This window comes from Oncorhynchus tshawytscha, linkage group LG21, assembly GCF_018296145.1.
Source record: "Oncorhynchus tshawytscha isolate Ot180627B linkage group LG21, Otsh_v2.0, whole genome shotgun sequence".
Classification (NCBI taxonomy): Eukaryota; Metazoa; Chordata; class Actinopteri; order Salmoniformes; family Salmonidae; genus Oncorhynchus; species Oncorhynchus tshawytscha.
The window spans coordinates 43,040,535-43,057,592 of NC_056449.1; the positions used below are offsets into that span (position 1 = coordinate 43,040,535).

General features: G+C 55.8%; 1 protein-coding gene across 1 annotated transcript in view; it reads left to right on the top strand.

The window, feature by feature from the left end:
• LOC112220604 (catenin alpha-1) overlaps positions 1–17,058 on the top strand; it is a 97,020-nt gene that overhangs the window by 72,154 nt on the left and 7,808 nt on the right. The gene's annotated exons all lie outside the window — the stretch shown is intronic.

Consider the following 17,058-nt stretch of genomic DNA (forward strand, 5'->3'; position numbering starts at 1 on the left):
CCCTCCCTTTACTCTGCGCCCCCCCTCCCTCTACTCTGGCCCCCCTCCCCTCTACTCTGGGGCCCCCTCCCCTCTACTCTGGGCCCCCTCCCTCTACTCTGGGCCCCCTCCCTTTACTCTGCGCCCCCTCCCTCTACTCTGGCCCCCTCCCTCTACTCTGGCCCCCCTCCCTCTACTCTGGGCCCCCTCCCTCTACTCTGGCCCCCTCCCTCTGCTCTGCGCCCCCCTCCCTCTACTCTGGGCCCCCCTCTACTCTGGGCCCCCCCTCTACTCTGGGCCCCCCTCCCTCTACTCTGGGGCCCCCCTCTACTCTGGGCCCCCTCCCTCTGCTCTGGGGCCCCCCTCCCCTCTACTCTGCCCCCCCTCTCCTCTACTCTGGCCCCCCCCTCTCCCTCTACTCTGGGCCCCCTCCCTCTACTCTGGCCCCCCTCCCTCTACTCTGGCCCCCTCCCTCTACTCTGGGCCCCCTCCCTCTACTCTGGGCCCCCCCCCCTCTGCTCTGGGGCCCCCCTCCCCCTCTACTCTGGGCCCCCTCCCTCTACTCTGGGCCCCCTCCCTCTACTCTGGGCCCCCCCCTCCCTCTGCTCTGGGCCCCCTCCCTCTACTCTGGGCCCCCCTCCCTCTACTCTGGGGCCCCCTCCCTCTACTCTGGGGCCCCCTCCCCCTACTCTGGGGCCCCCCCTCCCTCTGCTCTGGGCCCCCTCCTCTGCTCTGGGCCCCCCCCTCCCTCTGCTCTGGCCCCCCCTCCCTCTGCTCTGGGCCCCCTCCCTCTACTCTGGGCCCCCCCTCCCTCTGCTCTGGGCCCCCTCCCTCTGCTCTGGGGCCCCCCTCCCCTACTCTGGGGCCCCCCCTCCCTCTGCTCTGGGGCCCCCTCCCTCTACTCTGGGCCCCCTCCCTCTCTGGGCCCCCCTCCCTCTACTCTGGGCCCCCCTCCCTCTACTCTGGGCCCCCCCCTCCCTCTGCTCTGGGGCCCCCTCCCCTACTCTGGGCCCCCCTCCCTCTACTCTGGGCCCCCCTCCCTCTACTCTGGGCCCCCTCCCTCTACTCTGGGGCCCCCTCCCCCTACTCTGGGGCCCCCCCCCTCCCCCTACTCTGGGGGCCCCCTCCCCCTCCCCTACTCTGGGGCCCCCCCTCCCCCTACTCTGGGGCCCCCCCCTCCCCTACTCTGGGGCCCCCTCCCTCTACTCTGGGGCCCTCATCTTCCTTCATGACCGCTAATAGAGGAAAGTATATTGGGATAATGTGGCTTCTAACATGTCTTGTTGCTTCCTTTCCTTTCATCTCAGTTCCTTGGTCTGAACTGATCTGATGACACTGGACACATGCAATGGTTTTTAAAGCAGGTAGACCCCTCCCCCCATCACCACACAAAAACCATGACATTATTATTTTCTATTTACCAACTCATTCAGGGTTGTGTCCCAAACAGCCCCCTATTCCCTAAATAGTGCACTGCTTTTGTGTAGTCAATAGGGAACAGGGTTCCACTTGCACACCAGCAGAGCAGCGCCTGTTCTTGACTGTTTTTTTGCTTTCGGAGCACATTTGTGTTTTTCATACAGAGATAACATTTACAATTCTCTTCCCCCTCCCAGTGTGTCTCATTTTAAATAGGACCATTTACATAGAGCACCTTGTAGTGATTTCTCTGTCACAATGGTATCGGCTAGTTCTCATCTCTACTGCTGCCGGAGAACTAAAGCGACCACTACAACAGATCAGAGCAACCCCCTCCATTTTGCATCCCGAATGGTACTCTAGTCTCTACGCAGTGCACTACTTTTTTACCAGGGCCCATGGGGAGTAGGGCCCATGGGGAGTAGGGCCCATGGGGAGTAGGGCACATGGGGAATCCCATAGAGCTTTGGTCAAAAGTTGTGCACGGTACAGGGAGTAGGGTGCTGTTTGGGAGGGAATAGGACCCAGCCTGTGAGGGGATGTAGTGTCTGCAGGTCAACCCAAATGGTACTCTAGTCTTTACTTAGTGCACTACTTTTGACCAGCACCCATAGGGAGTAGGGTGCTGTTTGGGAGGGAATAGGACCCAGCCTGTGAGGGGATGTAGTGTCTGCAGGTCAACCCAAATGGAAACTCTTTATTTTGTTTTTGTGAGAAAGTACACTACATGTCCAAATGTAACCCCCAACCCTGCTCGTCAAACATCTCATTCCAAATGCATGTGCGTTAATATGGAGTTGGTCCAACCCCCTTTGCTGCTATAACAGCCTCTACTCTTCTGGGAAGGCTTTCCACTAGATGTTGGAACATTGCTGCTATAACAGCCTCCACTCTTCAGGGAAGGCTTTCCACTAGATGTTGGAACATTGCTGCTATAACAGCCTCTACTCTTCTGGGAAGGCTTTCCACTAGATGTTGGAACATTGCTGCTATAACAGCCTCCACTCTTCAGGGAAGGCTTTCCACTAGATGTTGGAACATTGCTGCAGGGACTTGCTTCCATTCAGCCACAAGAGTATTAATGAGGTTGGGCGATAAGGCCTGGCTCGTAGTCGGCGTTACAATTCATCCCAAAGGTGTTAGCTTGAGTTGAGGTCAGGGCTCTGTGCAGGCCAGTCAAGTTCTTCCATACCGATCTCGACAAACCATTTCTGTATGGACATCGCTTTGTGCAAATGGGGCATTGTCATGCTGAAACAGGAAAGGGCCTTCCCCAAACTGTTGCCACAAAGTTGGAAGCACAGAATCTAGAATGTTGTTGTATGCTGTAGCATTACGATTTCCCTTCACTGTAACTAAGGGGCCTGAACCATGAAAAACAGCCCCAAACCATTATTCCTCCTCCGCCAAACTTTACAGCGGTCACTATGCAATGTAAGTAGCGTTCGCCTGGCATCTGCCAAACCCAGATTCGTCTGTTGGACTGTCAGATGGTGATTCGTATTTCCAGAGAACGCGTTTCCACTGCTCTAGAGACCAATGGCGGCGATCTTTACACCAGTCCAGCCGACGCTTGGCATTGCGCTTGTTGATCTTAGGATTGTGTGCGACTGCTAGGCCATGGAAACCCATTTCATGAAGCTCCTGACAAACAGTTCTTGTGTTGCCGTTTCCGGAGGCAGTTGGAACTCGGTAGAGACAGAAGTGGCATAAGATATTTTACGTGCTACGCACTTCAGCACTCGGCGGTCTTGTTCTGTGAGCTTGTGTTGGCTACCACTTTGAGGCTGAGCCGTTGTTTCTCCTAGACGTTTTCGCTTTACCATTGACCGGGGCAGCTCTAGCAGGGCTAGATGATGAAACTGAGGAGTATCGGAGACCAGCCACCCAGAGAGATGATGAAACTGAGGAGTATCGGAGACCAGCCACCCAGAGATGATGAAACTGAGGAGTATCGGAGACCAGCCACCCAGAGAGATGATGAAACTGAGGAGTATCGGAGACCAGCCACCCAGAGAGATGATGAAACTGAGGAGTATCGGAGACCAGCCACCCAGAGATGATGAAACTGAGGAGTATCGGAGACCAGCCACCCAGAGAGATGATGAAACTGAGGAGTATCGGAGACCAGCCACCCAGAGAGATGATGAAACTGAGGAGTGTCGGAGACCAGCCACCCAGAGATGATGAAACTGAGGAGTATCGGAGACCAGCCACCCAGAGATGATGAAACTGAGGAGTATCGGAGACCAGCCACCCAGAGAGATGATGAAACTGAGGAGTATCGGAGACCAGCCACCCAGAGAGATGATGAAACTGAGGAGTATCGGAGACCAGCCACCCAGAGAGATGATGAAACTGAGGAGTGTCGGAGACCAGCCACCCAGAGATGATGAAACTGAGGAGTATCGGAGACCAGCCACCCAGAGAGATGATGAAACTGAGGAGTATCGGAGACCAGCCACCCAGAGAGATGATGAAACTGAGGAGTATCGGAGACCAGCCACCCAGAGATGATGAAACTGAGGAGTATCGGAGACCAGCCACCCAGAGAGATGATGAAACTGAGGAGTATTACTGTCTGTCATAAAGCCGTTTTGTGGGAGAAACTCTATGATTGGCTGCGTCCGGTCATGTGAAATCCATAGATTAGGGCCCAATGAATGCGGTTCAATTGACTGGATTTCCTTATGAACTGTAATTTAGTTAAATCGTTGACATTGTTTCGTTGCGGTTGTTTATGTTTAACTGTAGCATGTAAACCAATTTCCTGCCATTCTGGGATTTTCTCCTTGCAGCCGAGAGGAACTATTATTTTAAAGCTAATTTCCTGCAATTCTGTGCATTTTTACCATAAATCAGTGTTATTTTGTTCCAGCATAATAACTAAATGAATACTGCTAAATTAATTGTTTTGGGAATTTTTATTCTCGGTTTAGGTTTTATTTAGGTGATTTGTTAGTTCTCAAAGATTATATTGTTGAAAGGAAATGATGGGAACGTTGTCTTTTCTACATATTTATTTGTTTATACTGTTTGGACATAAGCGACACCCACTTAAACGGCCCTCTGAAGGATTACAACGGCAGGAAAAAGTCCCTGCCATGTCATGCTAATGCTAATGCTAATTGGGAGCTAACATGGCTGCCATAGAATGTTGTCATGTAAATGAATCATAATGCTGAAACCACATTGGCCCAACTATAAATACAGGACTCTGGTACTTTCCATCTTAACTCTTCCCTCCATAGTGCCAGGCCCAACAGAAAAGCTTCTACTTGCTCGATCAGAAGGAGTCTGTCCAAAAATGGAACCCTTCATTTATAATGCACTACTTTAGACCAGAGCCTGTAGGGGTTTCTTCTGTGTATTTCAGGACACCAGTAAAGCACATTTTTTTTTTGGGGGGGGGGGTTGAAATAAAAAATATTAAATTAACTTTATTGGCAAAAGGTTAGAGTTGAAGTTGAGGCTATGCCCTGTTTATGACAACCAAATGAACAATCTGGGATTTTGTTACCATCTGAAACCCTGAGATCAAATCTTCTAGGTTTGTTTTAATCTGATCCAATCCTGGATTACAAGGCTTCCTGGACTGAATTCAATCAAACACACAGGATAACATGTCAACAGCTGTAAAGCTTTACAGGCATATTTACAAAGGGACGAGAGGGAGTGTCAAGATGTGTTATTTTAAACCTGTTTTTGGCTAGATTTTTTTTGTTGACTACTTTCTGAATGCACTGTAGATGGCTCTGGTCGGTAGTGACCCCCAGATGGCAGCGGTAGTGGCCCCCAGATGGCAGCGGTGGTCGGTAGTGGCCCCCAGATGGCAGCGGTAGTGGCCCCCAGATGACAGCGGTAGTGACCCCGGATGGCAGCGGTAGTGACCCCGGATGACAGCGGTAGTGACCCCGGATGACAGCGGTGGTTGGTAGTGACCCCGGATGACAGCGGTAGTGACCCCGGATGACAGCGGTAGTGACCCCCGGATGACAGCGGTGGTCGGTAGTGACCCCGGATGACAGCGGTGGTTGGTAGTGACCCCGGATGACAGCGGTGGTCGGTAGTGACCCCGGATGACAGCGGTGGTCGGTAGTGACCCCGGATGACAGCGGTAGTGACCCCGGATGACAGCGGTAGTGACCCCGGATGACAGCGGTAGTGACCCCCGGATGACAGCGGTAGTGACCCCGATGACAGCGGTAGTGACCCCCGGATGACAGCGGTAGTGACCCCGGATGACAGCGGTAGTGACCCCGGATGACAGCGGTGGTTGGTAGTGACCCCGGATGACAGCGGTAGTGACCCCAGATGACAGCGGTAGTGACCCCCAGATGACAGCGGTAGTGACCCCCGGATGACAGCGGTAGTGACCCCGGATGACAGCGGTGGTCGGTAGTGACCCCGGATGACAGCGGTGGTCGGTAGTGACCCCGGATGACAGCGGTGGTCGGTAGTGACCCCGGATGACAGCGGTGGTCGGTAGTGACCCCGGATGACAGCGGTGGTCGGTAGTGACCCCGGATGACAGCGGTGGTCGGTAGTGACCCCGGATGACAGCGGTGGTCGGTAGTGACCCCGGATGACAGCGGTGGTCGGTAGTGACCCCGGATGACAGCGGTGGTCGGTAGTGACCCCGGATGTCAGCGGTGGTCGGTAGTGACCCCCAGATGACAGCGGTGGTGACCCCGGATGACAGCGGTGGTGACCCCAGATGACAGCGGTGGTCGGTAGTGACCCCGGATGACAGCGGTGGTCGGTAGTGACCCCCGGATGACAGCGGTGGTCGGTAGTGACCCCGGATGACAGCGGTGGTCGGTAGTGACCCCGGATGACAGCGGTGGTCGGTAGTGACCCCGGATGACAGCGGTGGTCGGTAGTGACCCCGGATGTCAGCGGTGGTCGGTAGTGACCCCCAGATGACAGCGGTGGTGACCCCCGGATGACAGCGGTGGTGACCCCCAGATGACAGCGGTGGTCGGTAGTGACCCCCAGATGACAGCGGTAGTGACCCCGGATGACAGCGGTAGTGACCCCGGATGACAGCGGTAGTGACCCCGGATGACAGCGGTAGTGACCCCGGATGACAGCGGTAGTGACCCCGGATGACAGCGGTAGTGACCCCGGATGACAGCGGTAGTGACCCCGGATGACAGCGGTAGTGACCCCGGATGACAGCGGTAGTGACCCCCGGATGACAGCGGTGGTCGGTAGTGACCCCGGATGACAGCGGTGGTCGGTAGTGACCCCCCGGATGACAGCGGTGGTCGGTAGTGACCCCGGATGACAGCGGTGGTCGGTAGTGACCCCCGGATGACAGCGGTGGTCGGTAGTGACCCCGGATGACAGCGGTGGTCGGTAGTGACCCCGGATGACAGCGGTGGTCGGTAGTGACCCCGGATGTCAGCGGTGGTCGGTAGTGACCCCAGATGACAGCGGTGGTGACCCCGGATGACAGCGGTGGTGACCCCCAGATGACAGCGGTGGTCGGTAGTGACCCCCAGATGACAGCGGTAGTGACCCCGGATGACAGCGGTAGTGACCCCGGATGACAGCGTTAGTGACCCCGGATGACAGCGGTAGTGACCCCCAGATGACAGCGGTGGTCGGTAGTGACCCCAGATGACAGCGGTGGTCGGTAGTGACCCCGGATGACAGCGGTAGTGACCCCGGATGACAGCGGTGGTCGGTAGTGACCCCCAGATGACAGCTGTGGTCGGTAGTGACCCCCAGATGACAGCTGTGGTCGGTAGTGACCCCGGATGACAGCGGTGGTCGGTAGTGACCCCGGATGACAGCGGTGGTTGGTAGTGACCCCGGATGACAGCGGTAGTGACCCCGGATGACAGCGGTGGTCGGTAGTGACCCCAGATGACAGCGGTGGTCGGTAGTGACCCCGGATGACAGCGGTAGTGACCCCGGATGACAGCGGTGGTCGGTAGTGACCCCGGATGACAGCGGTGGTCGGTAGTGACCCCCAGATGACAGCGGTGGTCGGTAGTGACCCCGGATGACAGCGGTGGTCGGTAGTGACCCCAGATGGCAGCGGTAGTGACCCCCAGATGACAGCGGTGGTCGGTAGTGACCCCGGATGACAGCGGTGGTCGGTAGTGACCCCGGATGACAGCGGTGGTCGGTAGTGACCCCCGGATGGCAGCGGTGGTCGGTAGTGACCCCGGATGGCAGCGGTAGTGACCCCGGATGACAGCGGTAGTGACCCCCAGATGACAGCGGTAGTGACCCCCAGATGACAGCGGTAGTGACCCCCAGATGACAGCGGTAGTGACCCCCAGATGACACACTGGCCCCATAGGGTCACCATCAGGACACACACACTGGCCCCATAGCGTCACCATCAGGACACACACACTGGCCCCATAGCGGCACCATCAGGACACACACACTGGCCCCATAGCGGCACCATCAGGACACACACACTGGCCCCATAGGGGCACCATCAGGACACACACACTGGCGCCATAGGGGCACCATCAGGACACACACACTGGCCCCATAGCGGCACCATCAGGACACACACACTGGCCCCATAGCGGCACCATCAGGACACACACACTGGCCCCGTAGCGTCCCACAGAAAAACACAGCCATTTTTCCAGCCAAAGAGAGGAGTCACAAAAAGCACAAATGGAGAGAAAATTAATTAAAACCTTTGATCTTCATCAGATGACACTCATAGGACTTCATGTTACACAATACATGTATGTTTTGTTCGATAAAGTGCATATTTATATCAAACTCTCATTTTACATTGTCGCGTTACTTTCAGTAGTTATAAAACATGCAGTGATTTTTACAGAGCCACATTAATTTACAGAAATAGTCATCATAAATGTTGATGAATATACAAGTTATACATGGAATTATAGATATACTTCTCCTTAATGCAACCGCTGTGTCAGATAAAAAAAGCTTTTTTACGGAAAAAGCAAACCATGCAATAATCTGAGTAAGGCGCTCAGACAACCAAGCAGCCAAAAAAATATCCGCCATATTGTGTAGTCAACATTAGTCAGAAATAGCGTTATAAATATTCACTTACCTTTGATGTTCTTCATCAGAATGCACTCTCAGGAATCCCAGTTCCACAATAAATGTTTGATTTGTTTGATAAAGTTCATCATTTATGTCCAAATAGCTTCTTTTGTTAGGGCGTTTAGTAAACAAATCCAAAAGCGCGTGCAGGTCCAGCCGAACGTCGGACAAAAAGTTCAAAAAGTTCCGTTCCAGCCCGTAGAAACTTGTCAACCTATGTATAGAATCAATCTGTAGGATGTTTTTAACATAAATCTTCAATCATGTTCCAACCGTAAATGTCTGTAGAAAAGCAATGGAACGAGAGCTAACTCTCCATGCGCCACGAGCCTGTGGAACTCTGCCAGACACCTGGCTCAATCCCCTCTCATTCAGCCCCCCTTCATAGTAGAAGCCTCAAACCAAGTTCCAAAGACTGTTGACATCTAGTGGAAGCCGTAGGAAGTGCAACATGACCCCATTTACACTATTGGAATGGAAGAAGAGTTGAAAAACAACAAACCTCAGATTTCCCACTTCCCGGTTGGGTTTTCCCTCAGGTTTTCACCTGCCATATGAGTTCTGAAACTTCTATTTTCTATTGAATACTACTAATAATATGCATATACTGTATTAGCATCTGGGACAGAGTAGCAGGCAGTTTACTCTGGGCGACCAAGCATTAACTTCCTGACTGATGTCTTGAGATGTTGCTTCAATATATCCACACAAGTTTCCTGCCTCATGATGCCATCGATTTTGTGAAGTACACAAGTCCCTCCTGTAGCAAAGCACCCCCATAACATGATGCTGCCACCCCCGTGCTTCATGGTTGGGATGGTGTTCTTCGGCTTGCCAGCCTCCCCCTTTTTCCTCCAAACATAACAATGGTCATTTTATGCTGGTTTTGGAGCAGTGGCTTCTTCCTTGCTGAGTGGCCTTTCAGTTTGTCGATATAGGACTCATTTACTGTGGATATAGATACTTTTGTACCTGTTTCCTCCAGCATCTTCACAAGGTCCTTTGCTGTTGTTCTGGGATTGATTTGCACTTTTAGCGCCAAAGTATGTTCATCTCTAGGAGACAATGTGTCTCCTTCCTAAGCGGTATGGCGGCTGATCCCACTGTGTTTATACTTGCGTGCTATTGTTTGTACAGATGAACGTGGTACCTTTAGGCATTTGAAAGTTTCTCCAAGGTCTACATTTGTTTTCCTGATGTCTTGGCTGATTTCTTTAGATTTTCCCATGATGTCAAGCAAAGAGGCACTGAGTTTGAAGGTTGGCCTTGAAATACATCCACAGGTAACCCTAACCCTCCAATTGACTCAAATGATGTCAATTAGCTTATCAGAAGCTTCTAAAGCCATGACATCATTTTCTGGAATTTTCCGAGCTGTTTAAAGGCACAGTCAACTTAGTGTATGTAAACTTCTGACCCGCTGGAATTGTGATACAGTGAAATAATCTGTCTGTAAACAATTATTGAAAAAATTACTTGTCATGCACAAAGTAATGTTCTCAACCGACTATAGTTTGTTAACAAGAAATTTGTGGAGTGGTTGAAAACGAGTTTTAATGACTCCAACCTAAGTGTGTAAACTTCCGACTTCAATTGTATATCTGAGCTGAACAAAACATTGTAGGTCGTTCTGTTAAAACAACTAGAGCCAGAATTCAAATCTGTCAAACAGTCCTTTTGTGATGCGCAAACGGAGACTTGTTCTGTACGATGAGGAGTGTTGTGGTCGATGAAACAGGATTGGATGTTGTCGGCCAATCACAAGTCATCAATGGGGCGCTATGGTCATAGAGCATTTGTGTGGCAAAGCAAATTAGAAGATTATCTAATCAATGGAAGATGGAATTACAATTATGCAATGATAGTGTTTCACAGAATTACTTACATGCCAGTGTTGTGATTGGCTGTGATATTCACCTATTGATTTCTCCTGTCGGAGCGGTATCTGTTGTCAACATTGGAAAGCTGTGTTGTCTAGTGAAAATAACTCATTTCCTGGTTGCTAAATTTCTACAGTTTGAGAGAAAACGATGCAATCATTGTACCATCTAAACTGCTGTGAAATAGTTTTACAATAACAAAAACTCAGATGTATCGGCTCGGCTGGCGCGTGCCAACAACGATGCTCGGCTGGCGCGTGCCAACAACGATGCTCGGCTGGCGCGTGCCAACAACGAGGCTCGGCTGGCGCGTGCCAACAACGATGCATCTCTCCAGATGGAACAAGCTAGTTGCTAGTCAGTCTCTCTAAAGCTGCCATTTGAAGCCGAGTAACACCTGCCGTTCCCCTATTAAAGATGTTCGTAACCAGAATAGCTGCATTAATCTACTGACTGATGCCATTTCTCTGCAAATATATTTACGTTTAGCCATACGATTCAGTAGCTCGTGGCAAAACCTGAACAATTAGGATGTATTTGAAGTGTTACAGCAGTATCTGACACTTTCTGTTGCCAACTGTAAGGGAAGCTCTTGAGCCTCCTCCTGTAATATCCCAGCTTGTAGGGGAAGCACATGCTATATCTTATTTATGATATGCTATATCATAAATAAGTATTTTATTCACTTGACAGTTATAAAACAAAATTTCTTTCTTAATTTACACAGGATATACCTGGTGTACACAGTACAATTAAATGCTTACCTGCATGACATAGGCCAGGAAAATAAGGGCGTGTTGCCAGTGAGAAGGGCGTGTTGCCAGTGAGGAGAAGGGCGTGTTGCCAGTGAGGAGAAGGGCGTGTTGCCAGTGAGGAGAAGGGCGTGTTGCCAGTGAGGAGAAGGGCGTGTTGCCAGTGAGGAGAAGGGCGTGTTGCCAGTGAGGAGAAGGGCGTGTTGCCAGTGAGGAGAAGGGCGTGTTGCCAGTGAGGAGAAGGGCGTGTTGCCAGTGAGGAGAAGGGCGTGTTGCCAGTGAGGAGAAGGGCGTGTTGCCAGTGAGGAGAAGGGCGTGTTGCCAGTGAGGAGAAGGGCGTGTTGCCAGTGAGGAGAAGGGCGTGTTGCCAGTGAGGAGAAGGGCGTGTTGCCAGTGAGGAGAAGGGCGTGTTGCCAGTGAGGAGAAGGGCGTGTTGCCAGTGAGGAGAAGGGCGTGTTGCCAGTGAGGAGAAGGGCGTGTTGCCTGTGAGGAGAAGGGCGTGTTGCCAGTGAGGAGAAGGGCGTGTTGCCAGTGGGGAGAAGGGCGTGTTGCCAGTGGAGAGAAGGGCGTGTTGCCAGTGAGAGAAGGGCGTGTTGCCAGTGGGGAGAAGGGCGTGTTGCCAGTGGGGAGAAGGGCGTGTTGCCAGTGGGGAGAAGGGCGTGTTGCCAGTGGGGAGAAGGGCGTGTTGCCAGTGGGGAGAGGGGCGTGTTGCCAGTGGGGAGAGGGGCGTGTTGCCAGTGGGGAGAGGGGCGTGTTGCCAGTGGGGAGAGGGGCGTGTTGCCAGTGGGGAGAGGGGCGTGTTGCCAGTGGGGAGAGGGGCGTGTTGCCAGTGGGGAGAGGGGCGTGTTGCCAGTGGGGAGAGGGGCGTGTTGCCAGTGGGGAGAGGGGCGTGTTGCCAGTGGGGAGAGGGGCGTGTTGCCAGTGGGGAGAGGGGCGTGTTGCCAGTGGGGAGAGGGGCGTGTTGCCAGTGGGGAGAGGGGCGTGTTGCCAGTGGGGAGAGGGGCGTGTTGCCAGTGGGGAGAGGGGCGTGTTGCCAGTGGGGAGAGGGGCGTGTTGCCAGTGGGGGGAGAGGTGCGTGTTGCCAGTGGGGAGAAGGGCGTGTTGCCAGTGGGGGGAGAAGGGCGTGTTGCCAGTGGGGGAGAAGGGCGTGTTGCCAGTGGGGGAGAAGGGCGTGTTGCCAGTGGGGGAGAAGGGCGTGTTGCCAGTGGGGGGAGAAGGGCGTGTTGCCAGTGGGGGGAGAAGGGCGTGTTGCCAGTGGGGGAGAAGGGCGTGTTGCCAGTGGGGGAGAAGGGCGTGTTGCCAGTGGGGGGAGAAGGGCGTGTTGCCAGTGGGGGGAGAAGGGCGTGTTGCCAGTGGGGAGAGAAGGGCGTGTTGCCAGTGGGGAGAGAAGGGCGTGTTGCCAGTGGGGAGAGAAGGGCGTGTTGCCAGTGGGGAGAGAAGGGCGTGTTGCCAGTGGGGAGAGAAGGGCGTGTTGCCAGTGGGGAGAGAAGGGCGTGTTGCCAGTGGGGAGAGAAGGGCGTGTTGCCAGTGGGGAGAGAAGGGCGTGTTGCCAGTGGGGAGAGAAGGGCGTGTTGCCAGTGGGGAGAGAAGGGCGTGTTGCCAGTGGGGAGAGAAGGGCGTGTTGCAAGTGGGGAGAGAAGGGCGTGTTGCCAGTGGGGAGAGAAGGGCGTGTTGCCAGTGGGGAGAGAAGGGGCGTGTTGCCAGTGGGGAGAGAAGGGCGTGTTGCCAGTGGGGAGAGAAGGGCGTGTTGCCAGTGGGGGAGAGAGAGGGCGTGTTGCCAGTGGGGAGAGAGGGGCGTGTTGCCAGTGGGGAGAGAGGGGCGTGTTGCCAGTGGGGAGAGAGGGGCGTGTTGCCAGTGGGGAGAGAGGGGCGTGTTGCCAGTGGGGAGAGAGGGGCGTGTTGCCAGTGGGGAGAGAGGGGCGTGTTGCCAGTGGGGAGAGAGGGGCGTGTTGCCAGTGGGGGAGAGAGGGGCGTGTTGCCAGTGGGGAGAGAGGGGCGTGTTGCCAGTGGGGAGAGAGGGGCGTGTTGCCAGTGGGGGAGAGAGGGGCGTGTTGCCAGTGGGGAGAGAGGGGCGTGTTGCCAGTGGGGAGAGAGGGGCGTGTTGCCAGTGGGGAGAGAGGGGCGTGTTGCCAGTGGGGAGAGAGGGGCGTGTTGCCAGTGGGGAGAGAGGGGGCGTGTTGCCAGTGGGGAGAGAGGGGCGTGTTGCCAGTGGGGAGAGAGGGGCGTGTTGCCAGTGGGGGAGAGAGGGGCGTGTTGCCAGTGGGGAGAGAGGGGCGTGTTGCCAGTGGGGAGAGAGGGCGTGTTGCCAGTGGGGAGAGAGGGGCGTGTTGCCAGTGGGGAGAGAGGGGCGTGTTGCCAGTGGGGAGAGAGGGGCGTGTTGCCAGTGGGGAGAGAGGGGCGTGTTGCCAGTGGGGAGAGAGGGGCGTGTTGCCAGTGGGGAGAGGGGGCGTGTTGCCAGTGGGGAGAGAGGGGCGTGTTGCCAGTGGGGAGAGAGGGGCGTGTTGCCAGTGGGGAGAGAGGGGCGTGTTGCCAGTGGGGAGAGAGGGGCGTGTTGCCAGTGGGGAGAGAGGGGCGTGTTGCCAGTGGGGAGAGAGGGGCGTGTTGCCAGTGGGGAGAGAGGGGCGTGTTGCCAGTGGGGAGAGAGGGGCGTGTTGCCAGTGGGGAGAGAGGGGCGTGTTGCCAGTGGGGAGAGAGGGCGTGTTGCCAGTGGGGAGAGGGGCGTGTTGCCAGTGGGGGGAGAGAGGGGCGTGTTGCCAGTGGGGAGAGGGGGCGTGTTGCCAGTGGGGAGAGAGGGGCGTGTTGCCAGTGGGGAGAGAGGGGCGTGTTGCCAGTGGGGAGAGAGGGGCGTGTTGCCAGTGGGGGAGAGAGGGGCGTGTTGCCAGTGGGGAGAGAGGGGCGTGTTGCCAGTGGGGGGAGAGGGGCGTGTTGCCAGTGGGGAGAGAGGGGCGTGTTGCCAGTGGGGAGAGAGGGGCGTGTTGCCAGTGGGGAGAGAGGGGCGTGTTGCCAGTGGGGAGAGAGGGGCGTGTTGCCAGTGGGGAGAGAGGGGCGTGTTGCCAGTGGGGAGAGAGGGGCGTGTTGCCAGTGGGGAGAGAGGGGCGTGTTGCCAGTGGGGAGAGAGGGGCGTGTTGCCAGTGGGGAGAGAGGGGCGTGTTGCCAGTGGGGAGAGAGGGGCGTGTTGCCAGTGGGGAGAGAGGGGCGTGTTGCCAGTGGGGAGAGAGGGGCGTGTTGCCAGTGGGGAGAGAGGGGCGTGTTGCCAGTGGGGAGAGAGGGGCGTGTTGCCAGTGGGGAGAGAGGGGCGTGTTGCCAGTGGGGAGAGAGGGGCGTGTTGCCAGTGGGGGGAGAGGGGCGTGTTGCCAGTGGGGAGAGGGGCGTGTTGCCAGTGGGGAGAGGGGCGTGTAGTGTTCTCCATCAGTTCTCCTCAAGCAGGCTGGTCAGTGGCAAAATCACTCCTTCAGGTCTTAACCAGACTTTGGTCTGATGGGTCGTTCTCTGGTGTCTCTGCCCCTCTTCTCTCCAGGCTGAGGTGCAGAGGGAGGAAGTGCAGTGGTTTGATAAAGGCAGAGGCGGTACTCTCCACAGCTCAGATGGCATGTGTATAAAAAGAGCCAGAGAAATGAAAGGTGACATGTGACATGGAGAGGATGGGAGGGGGAGGAGAGGATGGGAGGGGGAGAAGAGAAGAGGAGGGGGAGAAGAGAAGAGGAGGGGGAGAAGAGAAGAGGAGGGGGAGAAGAGAAGAGGAGGGGGAGAAGAGAAGAGGAGGGGGAGAAGAGAAGAGGAGGGGGAGAAGAGAAGAGGAGGGGGAGAAGAGAAGAGGAGGGGGAGAAGAGGAGAGGAGGGGGAGAAGAGGAGGGGGAGAAGAGGAGAGGAGGGGGAGAAGAGGAGGGGGAGAAGAGGAGGGGGAGGAGAGGGAGAAGAGGAGAGGAGGGGGAGAAGAGGAGAGGAGGGGGAGAAAGAGGAGAGGAGGGGGAGAAGAGCAGGAGAGGAGGTGGAGAAGAGCAGGAGAGGAGGGGGAGAAGAGCAGGAGAGGATGGGAGGGGAGAAGAGCGGCAGAGGATGGGAGGGGGAGAAGAGTAGGAGAGGATGGGAGGGGGAGAAGAGCGGCAGAGGATGGGAGAGGGAGAAGAGCGGCAGAGGATGGGAGAGGGAGAAGAGCGGGAGAAGAGCGGCAGAGGATGGGAGGGGGAGAAGAGCGGGAGAGGATGGGAGGGGGAGAAGAGCGGCAGAGGATGGGAGGGGGAGAAGAGCAGGAGAGGATGGGAGGGGGAGAAGAGCAGGAGAGGATGGGAGGGGGAGAAGAGCAGGAGAGGATGGGAGGGGGAGAAGAGCGGCAGAGGATGGGAGAGGGAGAAGAGCGGCAGAGGATGGGAGGGGGAGAAGAGCGGGAGAAGAGCGGCAGAGGATGGGAGGGGGAGAAGAGCGGGAGAGGATGGGAGGGGGAGAAGAGCGGCAGAGGATGGGAGGGGGAGAAGAGCGGCAGAGGATGGGAGGGGGAGAAGAGCGGCAGAGGATGGGAGGGGGAAAGAGCGGGAGAGGATGGGAGCGGGAGAAGAGCGGCAGAGAAGAGGAGGGGAGAAGAGCGGGAGAGGATGGGAGGGGGAGAAGAGCGGCAGAGGATGGGAGGGGGAGAAGAGCGGCAGAGGATGGGAGCGGGAGAAGAGCAGGAGAAGAGCAGCAGAGGATGGGAGGGGGAGAAGAGCGGGAGAGGATGGGAGGGGGAGAAGAGCGGGAGAAGAGCGGGAGAGGATGGGAGGGGGAGAAGAGCGGGAGAGGAGAGGATGGGAGGGGGAGAGGAGAGGATGGGAGGGGGAGAAGAGCGGGAGAGGATGGGAGGGGGAGAAGAGCGGGAGAGGATGGGAGGGGGAGAAGAGCGGGAGAGGATGGGAGGGGGAGAAGAGCGGGAGAGGATGTGAGGGGGAGAAGAGCGGGAGAGGATGGGAGGGGGAGAAGAGCGGGAGAGGATGGGAGGGGGAGAAGAGCGGGAGAGGATGGGAGGGGGAGAAGAGCGGGAGAGGATGTGAGGGGGAAAGAGCGGGAGAGGATGGGAGGGGAGAAGAGCGGGAGAGGATGGGAGGGGAGAAGAGCGGGAGAGGATGGGAGAGGGAGAAGAGCAGGAGAAGAGCAGGAGAGGATGGGAGGGGGAGAAGAGCGGGAGAGGATGGGAGGGGGAGAAGAGCGGGAGAGGATGGGAGAGGGAGAAGAGCAGGAGAAGAGCAGGAGAGGATGGGAGGGGGAGAAGAGCGGGAGAGGATGGGAGGGGGAGAAGAGCGGGAGAGGATGGGAGAGGGAGAAGAGCAGGAGAAGAGCGGGAGAGGATGGGAGCGGGAGAAGAGCGGGAGAGGATGGGAGAGGGAGAAGAGCAGGAGAAGAGCGGGAGAGGAGAGGATGGGAGAAGAGCAGGGCACCGCCGATGCAACTTTCAGGGTGTGAGTCATTGACGAACACACGCGCGCGCGGAACATGTTGCCATGGCGACGTGACACGCAAGCAGAGGTTGTCAGACGAGATGGTGGGGGGGTGACTGAGTGTGTGTGTGGGATGGGCTAACTAATAAACCCAGAATTGCAACGTCTGAATAGTTGAATGTTTTAAATGGTGATATGGCAGTGGGAAGGTTTTTGGAACAGGTGAAGATTGCTCTCTTTTCTTCTCCCTCTGCATCTAGAGTGACTCACTCCGTGGCACCTCATCTCAGGGCTTCACATTCAGGTACATTTGCCAGTGGCACTCCGGCCCAGTACCAAGTGAAAACTACTGGCCCGAAATGACTGGCACGGGCCAAGATCACAGGAAAGCAAGTTATGCACACTGAATTTCAATTGTGGGTGATTTCATGTTTCTTTTGCAGCCTGTGCAACTACCTTTTTATATTACAGCCAACCATAAACTCTCTGATGCTGCATGGAGGCTGTACAGTCACCTGTCTGATGCTGTACAGTCACCTGTCTGATGCTGTACAGTCACCTGTCTGA